The sequence below is a fragment of the Bos grunniens genome, chromosome 8 (assembly GCF_055505025.1).
Source record: "Bos grunniens cultivar Pamir isolate PY7600 chromosome 8, Bosgru_T2T1.0, whole genome shotgun sequence".
NCBI lineage: Eukaryota > Metazoa > Chordata > Mammalia > Artiodactyla > Bovidae > Bos > Bos grunniens.
The window spans coordinates 104,416,883-104,444,157 of NC_141172.1; the positions used below are offsets into that span (position 1 = coordinate 104,416,883).

Sequence of the window (27,275 nt, forward strand, 5' to 3'; positions counted from 1 at the left end):
TGGCTTTATGCTTAGGGCTGTATGTATCTCATTGAATCCTCATAGCATCCTGAAAGAGGTCATTGCTCTTCTGTTTGGTAGGAGAGGACTGGAAGCCTAGGAAAATGAAGTTGGTTCATGTTCTTTTACTGTAACTCTGGAGATGATCCCTTTTATAGGAACACCTTCATAGGGTCTTCACATCATAAACTCTGCCCAGACATCAGCTGACTGCCTTTTTTCCTTCCAAGTTCTCTACTGCATGGGGCACCCAGTTACACATATCACAGTGATATGAAGGCAGTGTCCAGGAGACATTTGTTGACATCACCTCCTCCAAGAAACTATCTAGTGTAAAGCCTGTACGTAGGCTGGGAGGTGGGAGGTATAGAGTTTACCCTTTCTCTTCATGAACTTACTTTTTGTCCTTGAGAAAAACATTCCCTCTTCTTGGATTCAGTTGCCTCAACCACAAATTATGGGGACAATATGGCACTGATCAAAGTCATTATAGGGTGTTGGAGAATAGCATCCAATCTGTTACTTAGTTTCGATCCTAAGGCCCTCTTTTCTAGATGTATGTTCTTTTGCAAGTTACTTAACCTCACTCAGATTCAGTTATTCAGCTATAAAATGGGAACAATATGACTCAGTTCCCTGCAGGACTAGTGTGAGTGTTGAGTGAGCTAATGCATGTGAACTGACTAGCATGATGCCCGGCACATGCTGAATTCCTAATGAACTATTGTTAGCCATCTGTTGATGAAAGTTCTTGTGAATAGCATGTTGTAGACTGGTTGGTTTCTAAGAATGCTCCCTGATATTTTTTAAGAGTGAACACTGTAGAGATATTGAACGCAGGCCATGAGTATAGTCATAAACTGGGGCAGAGCATTCTAGGAGGATGGCTTAGCATATACACAAGATGGAAGCAAGAGAGCAAGCTACATTGAGAAATAAAATCATTCCATACTGTTGGGGCGCTGGGCTTGTGTTTATGGAGTGGGGTGGGCTTCAGTTCGAGAAAAGACAGGGAAGACAGGCAGGGGGCAATCCTGAAGCACTTTAGACTGTATCCTGAAGGCACTGGGGACTGGAGTGTCAGATTATGTTTGCAGGGCAAAGTGAAGAACAGGGATGATGTACATATTTCTATGGAGCACACGCTCAGCTAATGAGCTGGTTTTATTTAGACTGTGTGTTGATTTGGAAATGATTTGGGAGGCTGGACTTGAATGAGTGATGAGGTGTCCTGGGGGCTCTCCCAAAACCGCTTCTTGGCACTGCCCCTGGTGGGATTCAGAGGGAAGACAGAGAAACTGGATGCCTGGAGGCCTGCAAAGAGGAGCGATGCTGTGAGCTGGCCTCTGGCAGTGGCCCCGGGCACAGGGAGCAGCAAGTCCCAATTCACTTGGAGGTTGGAAGGGCAGCTGTCTCTAGCCTTACCGCCAGTCTGGCCTTCATGCTTCAGTTTAGAAACCTGACCGCTGAGCCATTTGTCCATCCTGGGGCTGCTCTGTGGACCTGAGGCCTAGCACCCATGAAGGATGGTGAGCTCAGCTCCTGGGCCCCTGGGAACCATCACTGCCAGGAGGAGCACAGGTATGCCAGGTAGGAATTTCTCAATGTTCGTCCTCCTCCACCCCTCAATTTCGGGAATGCATAGAGAACGACTGTGGCTTGGATGTGAGACTTGAAGCTCAGCGGCCAAATGAAGTCAGGCTGTCCGTCTGTTCTAAATTTAAATCCTTAACCACGTTTGGGCACAGTACCTTGTCTGAGGTTGTTTTCTATCCCAAATGTATAATGTCAGGGCGTGCCAGGGAGGGATGCGGGCGATGACGGCAGAGGGCCTCGGAGAAGAAAACACGAGCAGTTCCTGCAGCCAATCTGATTAGCGCATAAACTCCAGCTCTCCCCTCACCCCGAAACCTCACTGGGTCAACAGTGACTGCCTACAGGCAAGCTGCTGCCTTCCACTGGAATTTCACAGAAAGACCATTTCAGAGTCTCTCGGCATAAGTGCAATTCAGTACTCCTTTCTCTAACTTCTTTTAGGAGCATACCATTTGGAAAATATTAATAACTGCTATTTTAAGTGTTCTCCATGTACAAAACACTGGGCTAAGCATTCCCTACTTGTTATCTCACTTAATCCTCATGGCAACTCTATGAATTAAGTACTATTATTAGCTTCCTTCTGAAGATTGGGAAAAATTAATTGTTCAAGGATTGAGTAACTTGCCCAAGTCTTCAGAGCTAGGCAGGAAAAGGGTCTAGATTTGAATTCAATATTATCTCAAATTGAACAGTACTACATAGGTTCCTAAATACAGGGAAGTACCTCCGTGGACCACCTGAGCCAGCCTGCTACTCGGGCAGAGGTAAAATATTGTCATCCCCTCATAAAGACGAGGAAAAGGAGGGCCAGAGAAGTTAGTGACATGCCCTAAATCATACAGGAAGACCACAGAAGAGCATGTGCTATGTCCTGGAAGCAGGATGCTTGTCCTCAAGAAAACAATTCAGAATAAGCAGCCAGTTTGCTGTCAGATATCTCTGAAAAAAAAAAAAAAAAATTTAAATTTCAACTACTTCTAAACTTCCTAAAAACAGCAAAAATAGAGCACAGAGTTTTGATGCACGCTTTACTCAAACTCCCCCGATAGTAACATCTACAACTAGAGTGCAACCATCAGAACCAGAAAATGAACTTTGGTACAATACCATTCACTACAGGCTTTACTGAAGTTTCACCAAGATTTCCATTTAGGTTCTTTTTCTGCTCCAGAATCCCATGAGGATCCTTTGTGACATTTAGTCCTTACTTCTTCTTAGTCTACTACAGTCTATAACAGTTCTTTAGTCTTTATCTTCCATGACTTTGGCACTTTTGGGGGGTATTGGTAAGTTATTTCATGGAATGTCCCCCGGTGTGTGTTTGTCTAGAGTTTTCAGGTGACTGAACCGAGGCTCTGAATCTGGGGAAAGAGTATCAGAGAAGGGATGCTGTGGCTTTCTTAGTGTACCATATCACCAGGCGTATGCTGTCTATGTGTCTTATTGGTGATGCAACCTTGATTGCTTGGAGAAAGTGTTTTCTGCAGGGGTGCTCTGCTCTAAGATTGTTATCCCTCCCACCCCTGCTCCTGTACTTAGCAGATATCTTAGAGAAGATACTTTGAGGCTATATCCCTCTTTCTGCTCTTACTTTCTCTCACTGGTTCATATCCATTAGTAAAACTTGTGTGCAACAAGTGTTGTTTGCTTGCTTGCTACTGATTTCCCTTCTGCTTATATTAATATGAATTCTGTCATAAGGGAGGACTGTCCATTCACTCCCATCTCTCTATTTAATCAGATATTTTCATCTCCTCATAAACTCACGGATGTGTATTTTAGTCTATGGATTATAGTCCAATTCTATCATTTTCTATTTTGTTGCTCAAATTGTTCAGTTCTGGCCACTCAGAGCTCCTGCGGGCTTGCTTCCAGATCTCTTGCATCACAGGGCTCCTCAACTTTCTTTTCATTAATTGCAGCAGCTGCCTAAAATAGAAATAGCCATGATCCCTTTAGTTCCTCTTTTTCTCCTATTTCCTACACCCTCTTCCAGCTTCATCCCTTGTTTCCAAAGGCTGTTAGTTTCAGCTCCAAAATGTCTCTCAGATCATTCCTCATGGTCTCGTCCCAGTTTGGAGTGTATTACTTCTCATTTTAGCCACTATGACATTTTGGTCTTTCTCTTTCTAGTCCCTACCACACCCCCAGTGAATCCCTTTTCCACACTGCTGATTAAACAGTGTTCTGAAGATGTGAAGATTATATTACCTCTCCCCTACAAAGGCTCCTGCTTGTTCTCAGAGAACTGGAGTTTCTGGCCTGTCTGTAAGGCCATCCATGATTTGGCCACAATCAGCTTCTTTAATTCCATCTACTGCTTCTCCATCTGTTTTGCGCTTCTGTCCCTTGAGCCCCTCACCTTTCCCATAATGTGCTACAGCATTTCATCTTTTTGTGTTTCTGCACATGCTGTTGATTTTGCTTAGAATGCCCTTCCTCTTGAAGAGGTGTTATTATCCCAATTCAGAGCTACTTGTGATCTATGGAATTGGTGAAGAAGTGCTTCAGTCAATAGATACCTATTGATTCAAAGGACTCTCAATTGTTTTCACAACTTCTTGAACACCTAATTTACATTTTTTTTCTGGAATAAACAGAAGGAGGTCATATGGAATAGCCTTAGTTATTCTATCTGAATTGTAATCTTGTGGCAGAGCCAGCAGAATTGTGGATGGTGACGGAGGGTTAAATCCATCTTTGCTGAGGTGACTGCCTCTCTTTTTGTGAGATAACACTGTCACCACTCTCATGATTACTTCCTCATCACCACCATTGCCTAGCCACTGCCACCACCTACTTTAACACTACCGCAATCACCATCACTGCCACCAGCAAATTTGTACTCCACTATGACTGCTACCACCACCACCATCAAACCAACACCAGGACTAAACGACCATTACCTTGACACCACCATCACCATCAGTACTGGGACCGCCACACCACTAACCCACCAAACCTGTCCTTTATTGAGTGTCAAAAGGACACTAAGCATCCCACATACGTTATCTCATTTATCCCTCTTTATACTTTTGTGCAGAAAGAAAGTGAAATCGCTCAGTCGTGTCCAATTCTTGGCGACCCCATTGCCTGTAGCCTGCCAGGCTCTTCCGTCCCTGGGATTTTCCAGGCAAGAATACTGGAGCGGGTTGCCATTTCCTTCCCCTGACCCCGGGACTGAACCTGAGTCTCCTGCGCTGCAGGCAGACTCTTTACTGTCTGAGCCACCAGGAAAGCCCATGCTTATACCTTTGTGCTGAGACAAAGAACTCAGCAATTTATTTAAGATTACTCAGTTGGTAAATGCTAGAAAAAAATAGAGATATTGAATGTAAGTACTAAATGAACTTAGATGTCTGTTAATTCAAATTTTACATTGTCTAATATTTAATTTTCATATTTTACAGGTAGGAAAAAACTGAAGACAAGTAGAGAATGGCTCATATCTTGCTATGACTCTTAAACCAGGACTATGTTCATTGTGCTACAGTCTGTGCTACACAGACCAATTTCCTCTCTTTGCTCTGAGATTATCTTTGGATTTTTCCCATTGCAAAATTATTTAAGCATCTCATACATGCATGTATTGGATCAAATAACAGACAGAAAATTAATAGAAAATCCAGGAAGAAGACTTAAAAGAGTAATTTTCCTTCTTCCCCAAATCCCAAAACTAAACTGGACAATAAATAGCTTTTTATTCACTTGAATTCACCCCATTAACACTGCATGAATTAAACGTGCCATTTCAGAAGGAACACGGCAGCATCACTTAGTGTCCCAGACCACAACTTGGCAGCCAAAAGAGAATCCGGAGTCCGTGACAAGGGAGAGAAGAGGAAGTCTTCCAATGTGATTTCCAGAGATGGAGAGGCAGTGATGCAGAGAAATAAAGGATGGCAGTGCCAAAGGGCAGGGATGGATTTGGACAGTCCTCTTTAATCTCAGTGGTGGGAAAAGGCTTGGCCTTGAGTGACATGGATTAGTTGCATATTTGAGGGATGAAAGGGTTTGTAGCTTCTGAATGGTTTTCTTCCTCAGGTGAGGCCCAACCAGGTCTGCAGGAAGAAAGAGCAAAGCTGCCACAAGTTGAAAAGAGTTTAGAACTGGGTCTTCTGGGAACTGGCTTGGCCAAAGAGCCTCTGGGTAGGTCTGAGATATGCTCCTCTGGGCACGTTATGAAATGCTGTCAACATCCTAAATCTCCTCCTTTTATAAATTCAGGCCTATTGCATGGCCCCCTCTGCACTGAGCCTTTCTAATGTTCTCATTTCTACAGACACTGAAGTCCCAACTGAAACAAAGTCAAACCTTAATTGCCAACTTTAGATTCTCTGTGGATATCTGGTCTACCCTGTAGTGATCCCTCAATTCTATATCCCTATTAGAATATTCATGGGTGTAGGGGTAATAGAAAGAGCACTGGGCAGAAAGGTAGGAGGCTAGGACTTGGTTCTAGAACGTACATGGAATGAAGGAAGCAGGAGTCTTATACACAAGGCTGCATATTGGTTTTGAATCTAATTAAATGTTGCAATTATCAGTAGTAATAGCTTGATCACTGTGTTTATTGCTTTCTGGCCCCTGTTTCTCCAACGAACTTCAACATATTTTCCAGGAGACTCTACTGGTTTCCCAGCTTGCTATCGCCCAGCAAACTGTGCCTCAGTATTTGGGCTTAGTCACATTTTGTGCTGCGTATATTCTGAATGTGTCATTCAGATAGTCAATAAGTATTTTTTGTGACTCTACTATACATACCATATATATATATGTGTGTGTGTGTGTGTGTGTGTATGGGGAGAAAGAAGAAGAAAAGGAAGAAGGAGAGGAGAAGGGAAAGGAAGAACAAGAGGAATAAAAGAGGAGGGTAAGGGTTGGTTTTCTGCCTTTAATGAGATTAGAGTCAAAAGAGGAAGTCACATAATAATGTGGAATTACAAACATTTGAGTGTCCCAAGCATTGTGTAAAAGAGAAGCACAGAGAAAACTTTACTTGGGGACCTAAAATGTGTAGGGAAATCGTTGTTGTTTAGCTGCTCAGTCGTGTTTGACTTTGTGACCCCTGTCAGGCTGAGGAGTCCATGCGATTTTCCAGATGAGAATATTGGAGTGGGTTGCCATTTTCTTCTCCAGGAGATCTTTCCAACCCAGGGATCAAACTTGCATCTCCTACACTAGCAGGCATTGGTGTGCAGATTCTTTACAGCTGAGCCAAGAAGAGCCATCCTAAGTCTGTGTAGGAGAATCAGGATGATTTCTTTTGTGTAGTTACCATTTTGAAGGATGACTAGATTTCAGCCAGATGAAAAGAGCAAAATTGGTTCTAGGAAGAGCAAAAAATCAATGAGCAAATCTTACAAATGAGAGAGAACATTGGAGGAACTTCAGCTGCGGTTGTAGAGAATCAGGGTGAGGTGAGGGGAGTGATGAGAGTTGAGGCAGGACATCTAGGCAGTGTTCAGATCCTGCAGTGCCTTGGAAGTGAGGTAAAGGATGCTAGACTCTTGTCTAGTGCTGTGTTTGTGTTTATGGGGCCACTGCTGAGTAGAGCCTTGCCTACAGTACCATCTTAGTAAATCCAAAGTTCAATGTGCAGTTGACCCAGAAGAATCCCCTAAAGTGTTTCTCTTTGTTCACTCTTCAGACTCCTCTACTAGAGATATTATGGGAAATGGGATCTTCATGTACCTGGGCCTCAGTTTTCTCATCTGTTTGATGGGTCATTAAGATAACTATATGCAGCAGTATATGAAACAGCTTCCCAGGTGGTGCTGTTGGTAAAGAACCTGCCTGCCAATGCAGCAGATGAAAGAGACATGGGTTCAATCCCTGGGTCAGGAAGATCCCCTGGAGGAGGGCATGACAACCCACTCCAGTATTCTTGCCTGGAGAATCCCACGGACAGAGACACCATAGAGTTGCAAAGAGTCAGTCATGACTAAAGAGAGTTAGCACACACACACCGTATATGCAAAGGTCCTAGGTAATTGAGTAAAAGTTCTTAACCTTTGCTCCATTCCATGCTTTTAAGTTTAGAAAATCACTGATACCATCATATAAAGGAAAATTATCCTACATTGTTAGGCTATATACACCTGGTGATCCCAGGAGGAATGTCAAACTTTAAAATATGTATATATATGTCCCAAAGTCTCTTTTACAAAGCATACTGATATCATAAAGCTGATTCTCAGAAAGTTGAAACAATTCAACTGTCACTTAGCTACTTGATGATAATAACGGAAAAGGAACCCAATCTTACTTGTCTAGGCTTCTTCTTCTCTGGTCAGTTTTTTCTGCAATTCCTCATCTTCAGTTCCTTTCCATCCTCACCGTTCACACCAGTGCTTAATCATCATTCTGCCTCTAAATATGTGCCCCAAGGGTAGTCACTCAGGTGTGTATTGTGCAACTCTGCTCTGTCTTCTGTAAAGTAAGGACAAGAAGACCTTAGCCCTGCATTCTTCTCTCAGATCAGCTAATGTAGTCACATGGAACAAAGCAAGTGAGAGAATGCACTAGACTGTCCGATCCCTGTGAATCCTTGCAGAGCTATCATCATGACATTTGTGCTGCCCAGTTTTGTGGGAAATGAGGAGACCAGAAGGAAGTGAAAGGACATTCATTAAAATCCCAGAGGAAGACTAGGTCTTATTATTTGTATGAAGAAAAATAATAACTCAGAACCCCAAGAGCACTTTGGCATGAATTCAAATGCTAAATGTTCTAATCCTAAATCTTTCTCAGTTGAAACCTTTTGTCTCTATTTGGTCTATAAAACCTAGCTTTCCTTTGATACAATCTCTCAGCAAATCATTCCACGTTTACCCTTCAAATACCTCTCCCATCAATTTTTCTCTCCATCTACTTGCTATTTTCATGATTCAAGGTCTCAGAACCTTCCCTAGGTCTCTTCACAGTTTTTTTTTTTCCCTATCTTAATTGATAGTTATATTTTCCCAGATGAATCTTTTTAAGTCCTAGTGTTGGTCAAGTCTTTACCAAAACTAGGTTATGCTTCCCAATCAACTACAGAAGACGTTCTAAGCTCAACTCCCAAGCCTGAAATCCCAGGCCCTTTACAGCTGTTCGTGTTTTGCCCTTGTCAACACTACCAGGTACTGATCTCCCAATGGCACCCCACTCCAGTACTCTTGCCTGGAAAATTCCATGGATGGAGGAGCCTGGTAGGCTGTAGTGCATGGGGTCGCTGAGGGTCGGACATGACTGAGCGACTTCCCTTTCACTTTTCACTTTCATGCATTGGAGAAGGAAATGGCAACCCACTCCAGTGTTCTTGCCTGGAGAATCCCAGGGATGGGGGAGCCTGGTGGGTTCTGTCTATGGGGTCGCACAGAGTCGGACAGGACTGAAGCGACTTAGCAGCAGCAGCAGCATGCTAAATCACTTCAGCCATGTCTGACTTTGTGTGATGCAATGGACTGCAGCCTGCCAGGCTCTTCTGTCCATGGGATTCTCTGGGCAAGAATACTGGAGTGGGTTGCCATGCTCTCATCCAGAGGATCTTCTTGACCCAGGGATTGAGCTCACATCTTTTATGTCTCCCGCACTAGCAGGCAGGTTCTTTACCACGAGCGCCACCTAGGAAGCCCCTGGTCTCCTTTATTTTCCCTAAACTTGAGCTAAAGGATTGACTTTGTTTGCTGGTATTGCTCTTTTGATCAAAAAGCTCCCTCTGGTTGTATTCTTCCCTGCCCTCAACCCCAAACTATGCGTGCTTTTACATCTGCATAAGTGTCTCTTCTTCCATGAAGGCTCCAATGATCATCCAACCTTATCCCTAAACACTAACATTTCCAGCTGGAAATGTCCTCCAAAGTCTTTGTAATTTTTTCCCCCATTCTCAGGCAAAACATTGGTTTATTCACTTACCAAAAAGCTTATTTATGACAATGTTTTGGTCTCTGATTCTATACTATAATCCTTTTGAAGTTGGGGGCTATATCTAATTCTTAACATCAACCTTAGTACTCGCCACAATGCTTGACAAGTGAGAGCTCAGCATATCTTCTGGAAATTAATTGACTGTTCTGAGTACTTTCTATAAATTACAGCAAAGAAGTCTGAAGAGAGCCAAAGGTAGCTCTTATAGAAACAAGAATAACCCCTGAACAATGGTAATGCATAACGTAATTCAGACTGAGAAACGGCAAACCCAGAGAGGGTTTTCTCCCTTCATGTTTATCTTTGGAGGCCTCATGTGAAATATGACTATGAGAGTCTTGGTCTTGCTCAAAATTGTCTTGTTTTTCTTCTCTTTCCTGGCCCTCCCCCACCTCACTTTCTTTTTATAATGTTCTTAAAAGTTGAGAATGGTTTATCTTAGCATTTGTAAGTTTATTTGTGGATGCAATTGCGAAGCTCATCATGTCAGTTTTATGAGAAGTCTGAGTCCATTGTCCTTAGAAAACGAAAATGATTAACATTGATTTGTTTTGTTACCCAATTGTTTAAATTATAATAACTCTCCATCAGGGTTTTTTAAGTACAGCTGTGTTTATGGATTAAGATCTACTGACTCAAATATTTACAGTGTTCCAAAAATTACGAGAACATACAGTGTCAGGAATTTTCCATAGGCTGTTCCTTTGAGCCGAAGTGAGTTTCTGTTCAACTTGAAGAGAAGGCTTTAGACGATTTCAGAGGACACGGACAGGTCTATGTAATTCATCCCCAGATAGGCCCCAAATGGAATAGCTCCACAGAAGAGAAACATTGGTCAAATGGTCATATTAACAGTCATCCTAGGCTGTATTAACAGAGCAGAGATAAAAGGGTAGAGGCCCCAGCATTATGAAGGACAGAACCTACTAGCTTATCAAATCTAACCTGTTGCTTTCTCTTAACTTCTATATTGCTTAAAGATGCCTCTGCCTTTAAACATTTGAAACACAGCTGGCCTGGAGTGGGGACAGAGAAGCCACTTTCTAGTTCTGGGACAAAGCATTTTTCTAGATCTTTTGTTCCAATATATGAATAATGGTAGGTAGGGGAACATGAAAAGACATCATGATTCTCTGCACATAAATATGTTCAGTGGACTCTCAGGGGATTCTTTTTCCTTTAAGCCAGATTCTGCTCTTGGAAACATTGGCTTCAAAGTGGTAATTTTCCCAGATGAATCTTGTAAATAGATAGAGAGGACACTATCTGGGAATTTGAAACTGAGGGTTCCAGCTTGTCTCTTCAGCTGTTGCACTTCTGCTCCCTTGGTTCCATCACGTATCTGTCTACTCTTCATGCCTAGCTTGAGGCTGCTCTATGACAGGGTTGTAAATGCCTTAATTGGCCTTGTGTGCTATGTCACAGTGCCAAGTTCATGTAAGACCTAAAAAAGGGGTTTGTTGAAGAAACAGAGAAAAGGAAGGAGGTAGAGAGGGAGGAAAATGCAAAGGGAGGAAAGGAAGGAAGGAAGAAATCTACAAATAAAATAAGCATATTTCAGTTCAGTTCAGTCACTCAGTTGTGTCCGACTCTTTGTGACCCGTGAACTGCAGCACACCAGGCTTCCCTGTCCAACACCAACTCCTGGAGCTTGCTCAAACTCATGTCCATCAAGTCGGTGATGCCATCCAACCATCTCATCCTCTGTTGTCCCCTTCCCCCCCGGCCTTCAATCTCCTGCCTTCAGTTAGGTGAGCATATTTGTCCTACCCAATTCATAGGATAGGTGGTAGATGGAGAGAGAACACACACATAAATAACCCACACCATCTTTATAGCCTTTATAGTTTACAAACGACTTTCACATCCATTATCTAATTTGATTTCCCAAAGTCCCTTGAACTACGTTGGACAGGGATAATAACCCCATGTCTGATTGGTGATTGAGCTGATACTCAGATCATTGAAATTATTCACCCAAGGTTACACAGGTAAATTGTGGGTTGGGACTTGGCCTCCATTTTTTAACTTAAAATACCCTGGATAATACACCATTCTAGTTAGATGTACTTTTGGAATTCAGAGAAAGAAAATATAAATTTGAATTAAAACAATGACAAAGAAGACAGGAAATATATTTTAGATAAGTTGGTTATCAAAGCATTATTTGTCCAGAAAGAAAATTAAGTTTTCTAAGAATCGCCAAAGTAATTGATAGAACATAATGCTTAAACCATTTCTTTCAGAATTTTCCACAGTTTATTGTGATCCACACAGTCAAAGGCTTTGGCATAGTCAATAAAGCAGAAATATATGCTTTTCTGGAACTCTTTTGCTTTTTCAATGATCCAGTGAATGTTGGCAATTTGATCCCTGGTTCCTCTGCCTTTTCTAAAACCAGCTTGAATATCTGGAAGTTCATTGTTCATGTATTGCTGAAACCTGGCTTGGAGAATTTTGAGCATTACTTTACTAGCGTGTGAGATGAGTGCAATTGTGCGGTAGTTTGAGCATTCTTTGGCATTGCCTTTCTTTGGGATTGGAATGAAAACTGACCTTTTCCAGTCCTGTGGCCACTGCTGAGTCTTCCAAATGTGCTGGCATATTGAGTGCAGCACTTTCACAGCATCATCTTTCAGGATTTGAAAGAGCTCAACTGGAATTCCATCACCTCCACTAGCTTTGTTCATAGTGATGCTTTCTAAAGCCCACTTGACTTCACATTCCAGGATGTCTGGCTCTAGGTGAGTGATCACACCATCGTGATTATCTTGGTCGTGAAGATCTTTTTTGTACAGTTCTTCTGTGTATTCAGAAAACTAAGATCATGGCATCTGGTCCCATGACTTTGTGGGAAATAGATGGGGAAACAGTGGAAACAGTGTCAGACTTTATTTTGAAGGGGCTCCAAAATCACCGCAGATGGTGATTGCAGCCATGAAATTAAAAGATGCTTACTCCTTGGAAGGAAAGCTATGACCAACCTAGATAGCATATTGAAAAGCAGAGACATTACTTTGCCAACAAAGGTCCATATAGTCAAGGCTATGGTTTTCCAGTGGTCATGTATGGATGTGAGAGTTGGACTGGGAAGAAAGCTGAATGCTGAAGAACTGATGCTTCTGAACTGTGGTGTTGGAGAAGACTCTTGAGAGTCCCATGGACTGCAAGGAGATCCAACCAGTCCATTCTAAAGGAGATCAGTCCTAGGTGTTCATTGGGAGGACTGATGCTGAAGCTGAAACTCCAATACTTTGGCCACCTCATGTGAAGAGTTGACTCATTGGAACAGACTGATGCTGGGAGGGATTGGAGGCAGAAGGAGAAGGGTACGACAGAGGATGAGATGGCTGGATGGCATCACCAACTCTATGGACATGAGTTTGGGTGAGCTCCGGGAGTTGATGATGAACAGGGAGGCCTGGCGTGCTGCAATTCATGGGGTCGCAAAGAGTTGGACACAAAATCCAGCTAACTGTTATGGTGTTTTGAGGGTAAAGATGAAGGCGTTTGAAGTCAGACCTATCTGCTTTTTAGTACCAATTCAGCTACTTATCCATTCTGTGACCCTGGATCATGTGGACTTTGAGTCTGTTTTTCAATCTGTAAGTGGCTTTAGTAATACTTGTTTCATACAGCAGTAATGAAGCATAAATACAATAATCTATAGAAAACATTGTACATGTTAATAATAAGGCCATTACTCAGAAAGGGAGAATGGTTCCCTTTGAGAACCTCCTTGCATTTCTGGGATGCTATCATTCTAGGTGAGAACAGTGTCCTGTCCTGGCATTCTCTTCATAACCATAGAACAACAAGCCTAATCCTTGTCAATCCACCTGACAACAGATGAAATCCTGAAGAATGCTGAAACATGGGCAGTTCTCTCCCTGGGAACATTCTGTGCCAGGCAGTGGGAAAGAGCTGAAACGGCAGCAATGGAGGCTTGTTGAACTCTGCTTGCATCAAGTACCTCACCTTCCTGGAGACACTCCGTCCCAAGCTTTCCAGAGAATATCCTAGCCTGGCTTTGCCCACCTTTTATACCAATCTATGACTGCGTCTGACTTCTTTGACTTCTTTACAAAAGTGAAACTAATCTGCAAAAATTTGCTTGATTCATTCACCGATTGCTTCAATCATTCATTCATTTATCCAAACCATCATGACTGCATCTGAGTGTCAGGTCCCTTTCTGATTTTGCACAAAAATAATGATTTTAAGGCCAGGGCCACTGAATCCCCATTCTAATAGCTGAGGAATTAAAGACAGCCTAGTTAAAAGAAACAGTGTAGGACTGAGAAAAGAGATCTGAATTAGAATTCTCAGTAGCATCACACATTTGGAATAAGTTATTTTATCTCTTTGAGCCTCAGTTTTCTCATTTGATAAAAGGATGTAATCCCTTCTATTAAGGGTTCCTGGAAGGATTGTTGAATAGATGTGTTTGAATCACTCAACAGATAATAAATATTCATTGTATGCCTCCTCTTCCTTGACATAATATTTCAGAGAAAAAGGAAATTGATTGTTTTAAAGGAGGTGATAAGAAGACATAAGAAGGATAAGACATTCATCTCTCCTTGACATGTTCACAATTAAATATTTTTGAATGAATCATTGAAAGAGTGAGACTCTCAAAGACTTGATGTGTATTTACTTCACATTCTTCAACTTTTCTATCAAAACTAACCACTCAATAAAATTCTAATTGTGAAGAGTTCATGCATCCTGAGAACCAAGGGATTACAACATTCTAAATAGATAAGGATCTACAGAAATGTTCCAGTACATTTCCATTTTTTTCTGTCCTCATTCTACAGGGATCTTTGCTACTTCATGCCCGTTAAATATTGTTAGACCCATCAGAATAGCTCAAATTAAAAAAAAAAAATGACAACACCACATGGACGAGTATGTAGAGTAACTTGGTACAATAAGGATAATTCAGGAAAGGTTAATGAAGAGATGATTTATGAAGGCATGATCATGGTCAGGGAAATCAACAAGAGATGGTGCAGCACACGAGACAAGCAATAGTGGAAGCTACTAGCATCCTTAGCCTGATGGGAGGAGTAAAGGGAACAGTGTCATTAGAGTCTAGAGAGAGCAGCCTGTGGTTGTGGTTCATGAGCTCTGAAGTGGTGGTGGGCTTTGGATGAATGACCAGTCACTGCTTGTACGGGATCTAACAAGGAGCAGAAGAATAAAATGCCACTCTCAGTCATCTCTCTCCCTTCAATCTCTCACCTGTTCCTTCCGGGGGCCAAATCCAACTGAACATCAGTGGGCAGATGTTGCCCACCGATCTATCATGTAAATAGATCGTCACTGATATATCATGTAGAGGTCTGCCTCTCAGGTCAGAGAGCAGATGGGAAAGCAAAGACTAGTCAACATAAGCATCATAATCAAGAGAAAATAGAGGCTTGAGGAGGAATGGTGATGTGGCTGGCCCACGTGAAGTTTCCTTAGCAGTTACTTTCTGGCAAGCACTATCCCACATGCTTTTCCTTGCATTGATTAGCTATGGGGACCTACATGGAAAGGAAATCCAAAGAAAGAGGGGATATATGTATATGTATAGCTGCTTCGCTTTGCTGTATAGGAGAAGCTAACACAACATTGTAAAGCAACTACACCCTAACAAAAATTGAAATTAAAATAAGACATTCTCTCTTATTCATTTTAAATAACGACTGTGCCATGGAAAAAATCCAACAAGGCACTGTGAGTCTTGAGGGTATTCTTTAAATAGCTCAAAAACCAATTATTTATAGAAAGTGACTGCCAGCACAAGCATTTCATAGCCTTTGTGGATAATGAACAAGATTGCTGTAGGGGTTAAACAACATGTTTCATAGGGTGCTCATGGAAAACACTGCCAACAATAAGATGCCTTAAAAACACATACATATGCTGCCTAGCAATTCACACTAAAACCTTCCTTCTCTCTTTCTCTCTCTCTATTGCTGACTTGGAAGTTCAGAGTCTTTGAAAAATGTTCTTAATGATACTTAATATGCTATTTTTGCTCCTTGTATAAAGATAAACATAAAATAAATTCCTTTGGGAACCAAAAAAAAAATATTATCTCATTGAATTCTTACACCAATGCTATGAACACTCTTAAAACTACCAAGTGAAACTGAAATAGTCCATATTAAGCTGTTCTTGATTGGGTTATATAAAATACCAGAAGCATTTAATCAGAGTCGACAAAATGTTGACAGAGGGGGGAAAAGCTGTAACAGCGTGGAAGGTGAAACCTCAGACCCCAAAGCTTCTCATCTGCCAGAGGTCTGGGCATTTGTCACTTAAAGGAGCTGTGGTTGAAGAATAATTGCCCCGCATAGACGTCCGTGTCCTAATTCCTGAGTCATGTGACCATGTTAGATTACATGTCAAAAGAGGCTCTATAGATGTGATCGAGGTTACATATATTAAGATAGGAAGATTATCCTGATTTATCCTGGCTGGATTTTCCAGGTAGAAGCAGAGGAGTTGTGGTAGAAGGGAGGTCAGGGCGATTGCAAGTGCGAGTATAATCCCCAACGGCTGGCTTCTGTGATGGAGGGGGCAGGTATGAGGGCTAAAAAGGGGCCCTGAAGAACTCAGAGTGGCCTCCAGCTAACAGCCACAAAGGAAATAGGGACTTTTGTTCTACAACCTTATGGATCGTGGATTCCTCCAACAACCTAAATGAATTCTTCTTTGGAGCCTCCTGTTGAGAGCCCAAGACAGCTGGCAGGTTGATTTCAGCATTGTGAGACTGAAGACAGAGGAACAGCTGAGTGAACCCAGGTTTCTGGCCTAGAGAACAGTGAAATAATAAATAAGTGTTGTTTTACTTCACTGTGTGTGGTAGTTTTTTGTTTTGTTTTTCTTTTTTAATGGCAGCAATATAAAGCTAACACAAGTGTGCATATAACTTGGTTTGGAACCCCAGAAGCTCTGAGCTCTGTGGAGACATTCCTGTCCAAGCTCCTCATACTAAAGGAATCTTAACTTCTACCTGCCTCTTAAATATTGTTGTACCCACCAGAATAGCCCAAATTAAAAAAAAAAAAAAAAAGAATTGACAACACCAGATGGCTGAGCATGTAGAGCAACCAGAACTCTCATACAATGTTCATGGAAACATAAAATGGTATTATTGCTTTGGAAATACTTGTTGCGGTTTCTTATAGAACTAAACATATAACAATACTATCCACCAGTAATCCTAATTGTAGGCATTGGCCTAAGAAAATAAAATCATATGCCAAAAAAACTACCTTTACATGAATATTCAAAGAAGATGTAGTCAAAATAGCCCCAAACTGGGAATGGCCCAGGTTTATATCAATAGGAGGATGGAGGAGAAAAAAAAAAAAACAAAACACTGTGATAACTTCATAATAGAGGATATGATACAAAATGTCCAGAATAGGCAAATCCATAGAGATATAAAGTAAAATAATGATTGCCAGAGGCTGAGAAGAAAAGATTAAAAAACGCTTACTCCTTTGAAGGAAAGTTATGATCAACCTAGACAGCATATTCAAAAGCAGAGACATTACTTTGTCAACAAAGGTCCATCTAGTCAAGGCTATGGTTTTTCCAGTGGTCATGTATGGATGTGAGAGTTGGACTATAAAGAAAGCTGAGTGCCGAAGAATTGATGCTTTTGAACTGTGGTGTTGGAGAAGACTCTTGAGAGTCCCTTGGACTGCAAGGAGATCCAACCAGTCCATCCTCAAGGAGATCAGTCCTGGGTGTTCATTGGAAGGACTGATGCTGAAGCTGAAACTCCAATACTTTGGCCACCTGATGCAAAGAGTTGACTCATTTGAAAAGACTCTGATGCTGGGAAAGATTGAGGGCAGGAGGAGAAGGGGATGACAGAGGATGAGATGGTTGGATGGCATCACGGACATGGGTTTGGGTGAACTCCGGCAGTTGGTGATGGACAGGGAGGCCTGGCGTGCTGCGGTTAACGGGGTCACAAAGAGTGAGACATGACTGAGCGACTGAACTGGAACTGGAACTGGGACAAAAAGAAGGATTGAGGAGTAACTGCCAATGTGTACATGATTCCTCTTGGTGGTGATGAAATTTTCTGGAATTAGGTAGTGGTAATGGTTACACACCTTGTGAATATACTAACAACCACTAATTTGTATACTTTAAAGGGGTAAATTTATGCTATATTAATCATATCTCAGATTCTTTAAAAAAACATAAAAGAAAAAGAACAAATTATAGACTTTTACTATAGGAATCTTTTTTTAAATTTACTTTTTTATTGAAGGATAATTGCTTTACAGAACTTTGTTGTTTTCTGTCAAACCTCAACATGAATTGGCCATAGGTATACACAAAAATATGGAGTGGTTCACAAACTTGCATGTCATCCTTGTGCCGGGGACATGCTAATATTCTCTGTGTCGTTCCAGTTTTAGTATATGTGCTGCTGAAGTGAGCGCTACAGGGATCTTAATTACTGTATGCCTCTTAACTATGTAATGACACAGATGAATTGCAAAAACTTAGTGCAAAAGAAGCTTCACACAAAAGAGTAAATAATTCCTAATCTCACTGATGTGAAAGTTTAGAAGAAGCAAAATTAAACTATGGCAAAACCAATTAGGAAAACTAGTTGCATTTAGGATGATAGGAGTGAAGACTGTGGAGTGGGATGAAAAGATTTTGGTGTGATGGTACTGTTTTATATCTTGATAGATGTTTGGGTCACAAAGGTATATGCATTTGTCAAACCTCATCAAATAGTAACTCAGGATTTGTGCATCCACTGCATGTACATTTCATCCCACAAAAAATAAAAAAATACTGAACTTCAGTAAAGCCTATGTAGGCATAAAAAACAATATTGTATTGTCAGATAAACAGAGGGATGGATGGATAAAGCAAGCATATAGTAAGATGCTAATTGTAGAATCGAGAATTATGTTTGAAATTTTCATAGTAATACGTTGGCCAAAAAGTTTGTTTGGGTATTCCATACCGTCTTATAGAAAACTCAAATGAACATTTTGGCCAATCCAATAAAATGACAGAAAAATACTGCTTTCTCTTTTCTTGAATATTTATAATGAAGGGTGTTGTTGTTTAGTCACTAAGTCATGTCTGACTCTTTGCAAGCCCATGGACTGTAGCTCACAAGGCTCCTCTGTCCATGGGGTTTCCCAGGCAAGAATACTGGACTGGGTTACCATTTCCTTCTCCGGGGATCTTCCCGACCCAGGGGTCAAACCTGCATCTGCTGCACTAGCAGATTTCTTCATGGCTGAGCTGCCAGGAAATCCCCATAATGAAGGACACTCATCTCATAATACCGTCCAAATTATTGTTCAACAGCTCTTGATGTCAGAATCATCTTCCAGACAGTAAGATTTTGCTTTAATTCCATCTAGCAGCCCTTGCTTCATCTTCTGGGATCCTCTAGATAAAGTCTACTCCCAAAACCCTTTAGAAGGCTGCCTGGGGTAGTGTAAGAACATGAATTATGGAGGCTTCATGACCTGCTTCTGTCCCTGCTACGTCACTGCTCTAAGTGTAGTTCTCCAACCAGCCACCAAGGCACACTTGATAGTCTGTTAGAAATGCAGAATCCTGGGCCTTGTCTCAGCACTACTGAATCAGAATCTGCAATTTAACAAGATCCTTGAATCCTCTGAGTGCAAGTCAAAGTTTAAAGAATAAGCTGGAGCAATAAAGCAAAAATATAAATGTTCTTGTACCAGGGTAGTAGCATTAGGGAGAGTGAATTCAACAGAATAAAGACATTTTTAGGAGCAATAACTTAAAGAACTAGTAGAGTGAGAGTGAGGGGGGATGGGTAAGAGAGAACCTGGACCTGAGAATTCTTAGTGTCTGCTGTTTGGCTGACATGGACACAATGCCAGACTTAAGGAATATGTCTGTCCTTAGCTGCTTCACCTCTCGAGCTTTACTTTGATATGCTCTCCAAAGAGTTTTGCTTTGATATCCTCTCCAAAGCTTCCCTGGTGGCTCAGATGGTAAAGAATCCACCTGCAATGTGGGAGACCTAGGTTCAATCCCTGAGGGGGGAAGATCCCCTGGAGGAGGACATGGCAACCCACTCCAGTATTCTTGCCTGGAGAATCCCCATGGATAGAGGAACCTGGCGGGCTACAATCCATGGGGTCACAAAGAGTCAGACACGACTAAGTGACTAAGCACACACCAAATATGAAACCTCCTTCTTCCAGTCTGGTGCTTCTATGAACAAAACTCTTGAAAATCTTTGCAAGGTTTTGCCCTCATTTTGCTCATCCAAAGGCACTTTCGAAGTGAATAATATGGCTTTCCTTCCATTTCCTGCCTCCTCCTTCCAATTATGTAAACACACCACCAGTGTTTTAAGCATTAAAAAGGAAAACATGATATAGATCAATTCATCAATATTTCTAAATGAGGCTTTTTCATGATAGAATGTCTACCCAGGGACTAGGGCTCTGCCTTCTTAATACTGATAACCTTGGTTACTGGGACTTCCTGGAGGGTCTTTTGTTTTGATGCTGTTTTAATGAACACACAAACACTGTTTTCCAACTCAGAACAAATGTCCAGAAACACGTCCCCTCCTCACCCTTCAGGAGTCCTTTCCTGATTTTGCAACTCTTTTTAACTCTAATGGTCCTTGCTGGTGGTGAACGTTCCCTCTGAGCACGCTGGGAGCTCACCTAATTGGGTCTGTCTCATTGTGACCTGAAACAGCGTTGACCTAGGGCTGACTCCCTGGCCATCTCATCCTTCAGGGTTCAGCTCCAATAGGACAAACGACACATGCTTGGAGAAGCCCGCTCTAACTTTCCTACCTGCCTCTCAGTGTGGCTCAGGCAGTTAGTAACCTCTTGGATTACGTACATCCTTCTGTTCTAATTATAGGCGGAAGAAATAGATATATTAACCTAACAGCTGCCCTAAAATCCTCCTGGGGTGGGAAATGTTTGTCTATCAAAGTACCTTGATTAACTCCTTGTAGTGGAAGGTGAGACCCTGAGGACACGGTTAGAAAAAGTCAGGAAGTGAAAGAGATTTGTAAATTGCTCAGTATTGCGAAATCAGTGAGGCTGAGGAGTAGAAGAGAGCAGAGAAGTGAGGGGAAATGGCAATATGGCAAAAGATTAGAGACTGAATGCTGAGCACCTGTGAAGCTTGACGGTTGCACTCTGGTCATCTGATTACCATAACTGATAGCACAATGGTTATCTCCACCTCTCCCTGGAGGAGAAAGAGCATGGGAAATAAAGAACAGAAAGTCTTTATGGAAATAGTGCTATGGATGTGGAGATGCATTGATAAGCACAGTATCTCACTTATTCAAAAATAACAAATTCTAACATAGTCCATGACCTGGGGAATAGACCATGAAAGGCATGTAACTGGCATCAAAGTGTAAATAGCAATCCTCAATAATAAAGCATAGCTGTCATTGACAGAGCTCGCACATCAGACACTTCACTGAATGTTTCTCCTCATACACCGTATTGTGCAATACATGCAAATACCACGTGCATAGTTTCCGTATTTCTGACAAGGAAACTAAATCTTGGAAGGCTAAATGAATGCCAAAGTTCTCTGCGTTAGATTATGATGGACCTTGCTCTCATTCCCAAAAGCTCATTCTTCACCAGACGCATCTCAACCAGACACATCATCCGCAGGATAATCCAAAGGGCCTATTAAACCGTATCTCCATCTTTTAGCCATAAAATCGTCCCTTGGGTTACAGAAGAGTTTATTTACACTATATGTAACAATTTAAGGATTTCCCAGGTGGCACTGGTGGTAAAGAACTGCCTGCCAATACAGAAGATATAAGAGATGTGGGTTCGATCCCTGGGTTAGGAAGGTCCCCTGGAGAAGGGAATGGCAACCCACTCCAGTATTCTTGCCTGAAGAATCCTGTGGACATAGAAGCCTGGCGGGCTACAGTCCATGGGGTTGCTCAAAGTCAGACACAACTGAAGCAACTTAGTGTGCACACACACACACACACACAAACACACAGCAACAACAACAACAATTTAATGTTATGCAACTATTTGGGTTATTTATTTAAACATCCAAAATTAAACATTTAATGAGAAATGGTGGTAAGGAAACCTGAGAAGTAGATGCATTGATAACGTCAACAAGTGTTGTGAAACTGAATACCAGTGGGTGAAGATAAAAGGAACAACAACAACAACAACAACAACACCCAATCCAAACATTAAGAAACATGGGTTCTAGGCCAAGCAGCCCAAGTGGTCACAGTACTTGGGTGCAGAACATGGCTATGAAGAGCGCTAAAAAGAAATCTTGTTTTCTGTTTCCCATTTCAACGTAGCACGAAGGGACAAAATCCACTGAAAATTCAACGCAAATGGCTAAAATTAATGGTGGTGTGATGGAACAGCTCTCGCTATGGAAAGAGCTTTACGCTGGCCTTGCTCATGTTGGTGCTCTGACCAGAGGACCCCACCGTTCTGAGTCATCCTTGCTCTTCTCCATAGCTGGAATATTAATTGTACCTATTTCTGAGGAGCTTTGTGAAGAGGAAGTGATGACATCTGTAACAGGCTTGGCGCATATTATGTTCAGTACAGCTCTGTTAAGTCACATTTAAGGACAGCCTCATTGCCCAAATGGAAAAGTTCTGGCATTCGGAAGGGATTTCCAACATGGAGCAGGTCTTTTCTGAAAAAGTGTACGGTATTCACTCATCATTATGAGGAGAAACGGGAGGTGGCTTTCCCACCCCTGGGTTATCGGTCTCCACTTTGTGAGGAAAGCCACAGCGTGTCAGATCCACTCGCTTTCACTCTTCCCATCCCAAGCAGCATCGCCCAGGAGACAGAAATAGCATTCATCGAAAGCCGCAATTACCTCATTTCACTGGCCTGTTTATATGAGATGTGCCTTGCTCACAGTGACTGCACGGGGCCAAAAGTCCAGCAAACAGAGCCGCTGCTTGTCCAAGAAACGGCCCTGCAAACAAGAGGGCACAGCGTGTTCCCTGAGTAGATTGGGACCCTTAGCTGTTTTGTGGGTGTTTTTGTTTTTCAAGCCAGAAACAGTGTCTGCAAACTCCTGGGGAATTCCCAAGCCCTATTCGTCAGGCGGCCAGGCTTCCTCTGACATCATCTCTGAGTGATGCGGGGCAGAGAGAGGGTCACACACGAGGCAATCCCTGGGCAACACTAGCACGATTGCGGGAAGTGAGAGGGCTGGTGCCAGCGTGGTCAGAAAAACAAGGCGAACTTTCTGAAACAGTGCCTGGTATTTGGTGGGTATTCAAGCAATCAGTCGTGAACAAAACTGACTTCCAGATTGTGCATCCAGTATATAACAGAGATGAGATTTCAACTAGGGCGACCAGTTGTCATGGTTTACCTGGGGCTAATGGGCTTCTCTGGAGATGTGACTTTGGGTGCTAAAATCAGGAAGTGTGTGCATGCTAAGTTACTTCAGTCATGTCCAGTTCTTTGTGACCCCATGGACGGTAGCCCACCAGGTTCCTCTGTTCTTGAAGTTCTCCAGGCAAGGATACTAGAGTGGGTTGTCATGCCCTCCTCCAGGGGATCTTCCCAACCTAGGGATCAAACCCATGTCTCTTATATTTCTTGCATTAGCAGGTAGGTTCTTTACCACTGGAACCACCTGGGAAGCCCCCAAATCAGGAAAGTCTTGGGTAAATTGAATTGAGTTTATCACATTAGTTTCAACCCAGATTTGTCTGACTCTAGAACTCATGCCATTAAACATAAAACAAAAACCTGTCCTCAAGGAGACTTAAGTTTAATAGGGGAATTAAACATGGAACAGATAATCATCATATATATTGAGAGGGCCTATTGCTTTAGAGAAGGATTAACAGCTAAGCCAAGCACCATTCGGCAGCATCCATCATTCCTCCTTTCTAAGAGCTATCCAGTTTTGTTCAGGAAATCCTTCTACTAAACATGTGTTTCAATGAGCTGGGCCCTGAAACTGCATTCCCCTTGTCACTGATTGGTTTAGGAATGGGCATGTGACATTATGCTGGCCAATGAAACACGAGAAAAAGCCTTAGGGTCAGATTCTTGGAAATGTTTCCTTGTTCTTAAAAAGAAACCAAGGTCAACAAAAGCTCATTTCACACACTGGCTGTATTTATGTCTGTAAGTGACATTTAGAACCATGGTGGCTGTTTTAGATTTATCAAGGGACTAGAGCTAGGCTGGATGATGGGGAAGGTAGAAAGGACCTGCATCTTTTATGACATCATTGAGCTATTAAATGAACTGACCTACAGCCATCATACCTGAGGACTGAAGTGCATTGCCTTTATGACTGAAATCATTTGAGACAAGACGTTTTGTTCTATAGTCTACAACATTAAAAAATATACTCTATCCAAATGTGACATGCCATCAGATGAAGCAGAGATGCTCACCAGTTGATGACACAAGGGAAGGCTTTAGGAAGGATAAAACACTTTAACTGTGCTGTGGAAGAAGGATATAATTTCAGTCGACAAAACAGGCATAGGAAATAGCACTAGTAAAACTACAGAGGAAGTGTAACCTAGGAATAGCTGGAGAAAAGCAAGTAGTCTAATTTGGCTAACACAGAGGTTTATGAAAGTGATCAATGGAACAGGAAGCAGGAAATGTACTCCGGAAGTAAATCATAAAAGACATGAGTCCCAGGCTAAGTAAATTAGACTTTCCCCATAAATGATGAGAGAGCCACGAGAGACAGGTGGCTAGAACATCACCATACACCATCCGCAAACTATTGTTGACCACTCAGATTTCTCCTTCATTTAGATTTGCTGACTACATAGAGCTATAATTCTCAACTTTGGAAGCATGCTAGAATCATCTGAGGTGATTATAATCACCTCTTTCCTCTCTATATATGCCACATACATGGGGTGTGAACAGAGTATATTGCTCTGGGACTGCATGATTTTTACTTTGTGTTAAGCTCCTCGGTGCAAATCACGTTTGAGAATAATGGACTTGGCCATCTATAACTGTGTATTTTCAGTTTCAGTTCAGTTCAGTTGCTCAGTCATGTCCAACTCTTTGTGACTGCATGAATCACAGCAGGCCAGGCCTCCCTGTCCATCACTAACTCCCGGAGTTCACTCAAACTCATGTCCATCGAGTCGGTGATGCCATCCAACCATCTCATCCTTTGTCGTCCCAGTCTCCTCCTGCCCCCAACCCCTCTGAGCATCAGGGTCTTTTCCAGTGAGTCAACCCTTCGCATGTGGTGGCCAAAGTATTGGAGTTTCAGCTTTAGCATCAGTTCTTCCAATGAACACCCGGGACTGATCTCCTTTAGGATGGACTGGTTGGACCTCCTTGCAGTCCAAGGGACTCTCAAGAGTCTTCTCCAACACCACAGTTCAAAAGCATCAATTCTTCGGCATTCAGCTTTCTTCACAGTCCAACACTCACATCCATACATGACCACTGGCAGAACCATAGCCTTGACTAGACAGACCTTTGTTGGCAAAGTAATGTCTCAGCTTTTTAATATGCTATCTAGGTTGGTCATAACTTTCCTTCCAAGGAGTAAGTGTCTTCCAATTTCATGGCTGCAATCACCAACTGCAGTGATTTTGGAGCCCCCCAAAATAAACTCTGATACTGTTTCCACTGTTTCCCCATCTATTTCCCATGAAGTGATGGGACCAGATGCCATGGTCTTCATTTTCTGAATGTTTAGCTTTAAGCCAACTTTTTCACTCTCCTCTTTCACTTTCATCAAGAGGCTTTTTAGTTCCTCTTCACTTTCTGCCATAAGGGTGGTGTCATCTGCATATCTGAGGTTATTGATATTTCTCCTGGCAGTCTTGATTCCAGCTTGTGCTTCCTCCAGCCCAGCGTTTCTCATGATGTACTCTACATATAAGTTAAATAAGCAGGGTGACAATATACAGCCTTGACAGACTCCTTTTACTATTTGGAACCAGTCCTTTGTTCCATGTCCAGTTCTAACTGTTGCTTCCTGACCTGCATACAGGTTTCTCAAGAGGCAAGTCAGGTGGTCTGATATTCCCATCTCTTTCAGAATTGTCCACAGTTTATTGTGATCCACACAGTCAAAGGCTTTGGCATTGTCAATAAAGCAGAAATAGATGTTTCTCTGGAACTCTCTTGCCTTTACGATGATCAGCAGATGTTGGCAATTTGATCTCTGGTTCCTCTGCCTTTTCTAAAACCAGCTTGAACATTTGGAAGTTCATGGTTCACATATTGCTGAAGCCTGGCTTGGAGAATTTTGAGTATTACTTTACTAGCGTGTGAGATGAGTGCAATTATGTGGTAGTTTGAGCATTCTTTGGCATTACCTTTCTTTGGGATTGGAATGAAAACTGACCTTTTCCAGTCCTGTGGCCACTGCTGAGTTTTCCAGATTTGCTGGCATATTGAGTGCATCACTTTCACAGCATCATCTTTCAGGATTTGGAATTGCTCCACTGGAATTCCATCACCTCCACTAGCTTTGTTCGTAGTGATGCTTTCTAAGGCCCACTTGACTTCACATTCCAGGATGTCTGGCTCTAGGTGAGTGATCACTCCATCATGATTATCTGGGTCGTGAAGCTCTTTTTTGTACAGATCTCCTGTGTATTCTTGCCACCTCTTCTTAATATCTTCTGCTTTTGTTAGGTCCATACCATTTCTGTCCTTTATCGAGGCCATCTTTGCATGAAATGTTCCCGTGGTTCTCTAATTTCCTCGAAGAGATCTCTAGTCTTTCCCATTCTGTTGTTTTCCTCTATTTCTTTGCATTGGTTGCTGAGGAAGGCTTTTTTATCTCTTCTTGCTGTTCTTTGGAACTCTGAATTCAGATGCTTATATCTTTCCTTTTCTCCTTTGCTTTTCGCTTCTCTTCTTTTCACAGCTATTTATAAGGCCTCCCCAGACAGCCATTTTGCTTTTTTGCATTTCTTTTCCATGGGGATTGTCTTGATCCCTGTCTCCTGTACAATGTCACAAACCTCCGTCCATAGTTCATCAGGCACTCTGTCTATCAGATCTAGTCCCTTACATCTATTTCTCACTTCCACTGTATAATCATAAGGGATTTTATTTAGGTCATACCTGAGTGGTCTAGTGCTTTTCCCTACTTTCTTCAATTTAAGTCTGATTTTGGCAATAAGGAGTTCATGATCTGAGCCACAGTCAGCTCCTAGTCTTGTTTTTGCTGACTGTATAGAGCTTCTCCATCTTTGGCTGCAAAGAATATAATCAAGCTGATTTCGGTGTTGACCATCTGGTGATGTCCATGTGTAGAGTCTTCTCTTTGTTGTTGGAAGAGGGTGTTTGCTATGACCAGTGCATTCTCTTGACAAAACTCTATTAGCCTTTGCCCTGCTTCATTCTGTACTCCAAGGCCAAATTTGCCTGTTACTCCAGGTGTTTCTTGACTTCCTACTTCTGCAATCCAGTTCTCTATAATGAAAAGGACATCTTTTTTGGGTGTTAGTTCTAAAAGGTTTTGTACGTCTTCATAGAACCGTTCAATTTCAGCTTCTTCAGTGATACTGGTTGGGGCATAGGCTTGGATTACTGTGATATTGAAGGGTTGCCTTGGAAATAAACAGAGATCATTCTGTCATTTTTGAGATTGCATCCAAGTACTGCATTTCGGACTCTTTTGTTGACCATGATGGCTACTCCATTTCTTCTAAGGGATTCCTGCCCACAGTAGTAGATATAATGGTCATCTGAGTTGAATTCACCCATTCC

The 27,275-nt window shown here is 42.0% G+C and overlaps 1 non-coding gene across 1 annotated transcript; it reads right to left on the minus strand.

The window, feature by feature from the left end:
• Positions 1-17,871: 17,871 nt before the first annotated feature.
• LOC147367867 (U6 spliceosomal RNA) lies at positions 17,872-17,978 on the minus strand. Its single transcript, XR_015132230.1, has one exon. It is a non-coding gene; the product is annotated as a U6 spliceosomal RNA (small nuclear RNA).
• Positions 17,979-27,275: the final 9,297 nt, after the last annotated feature.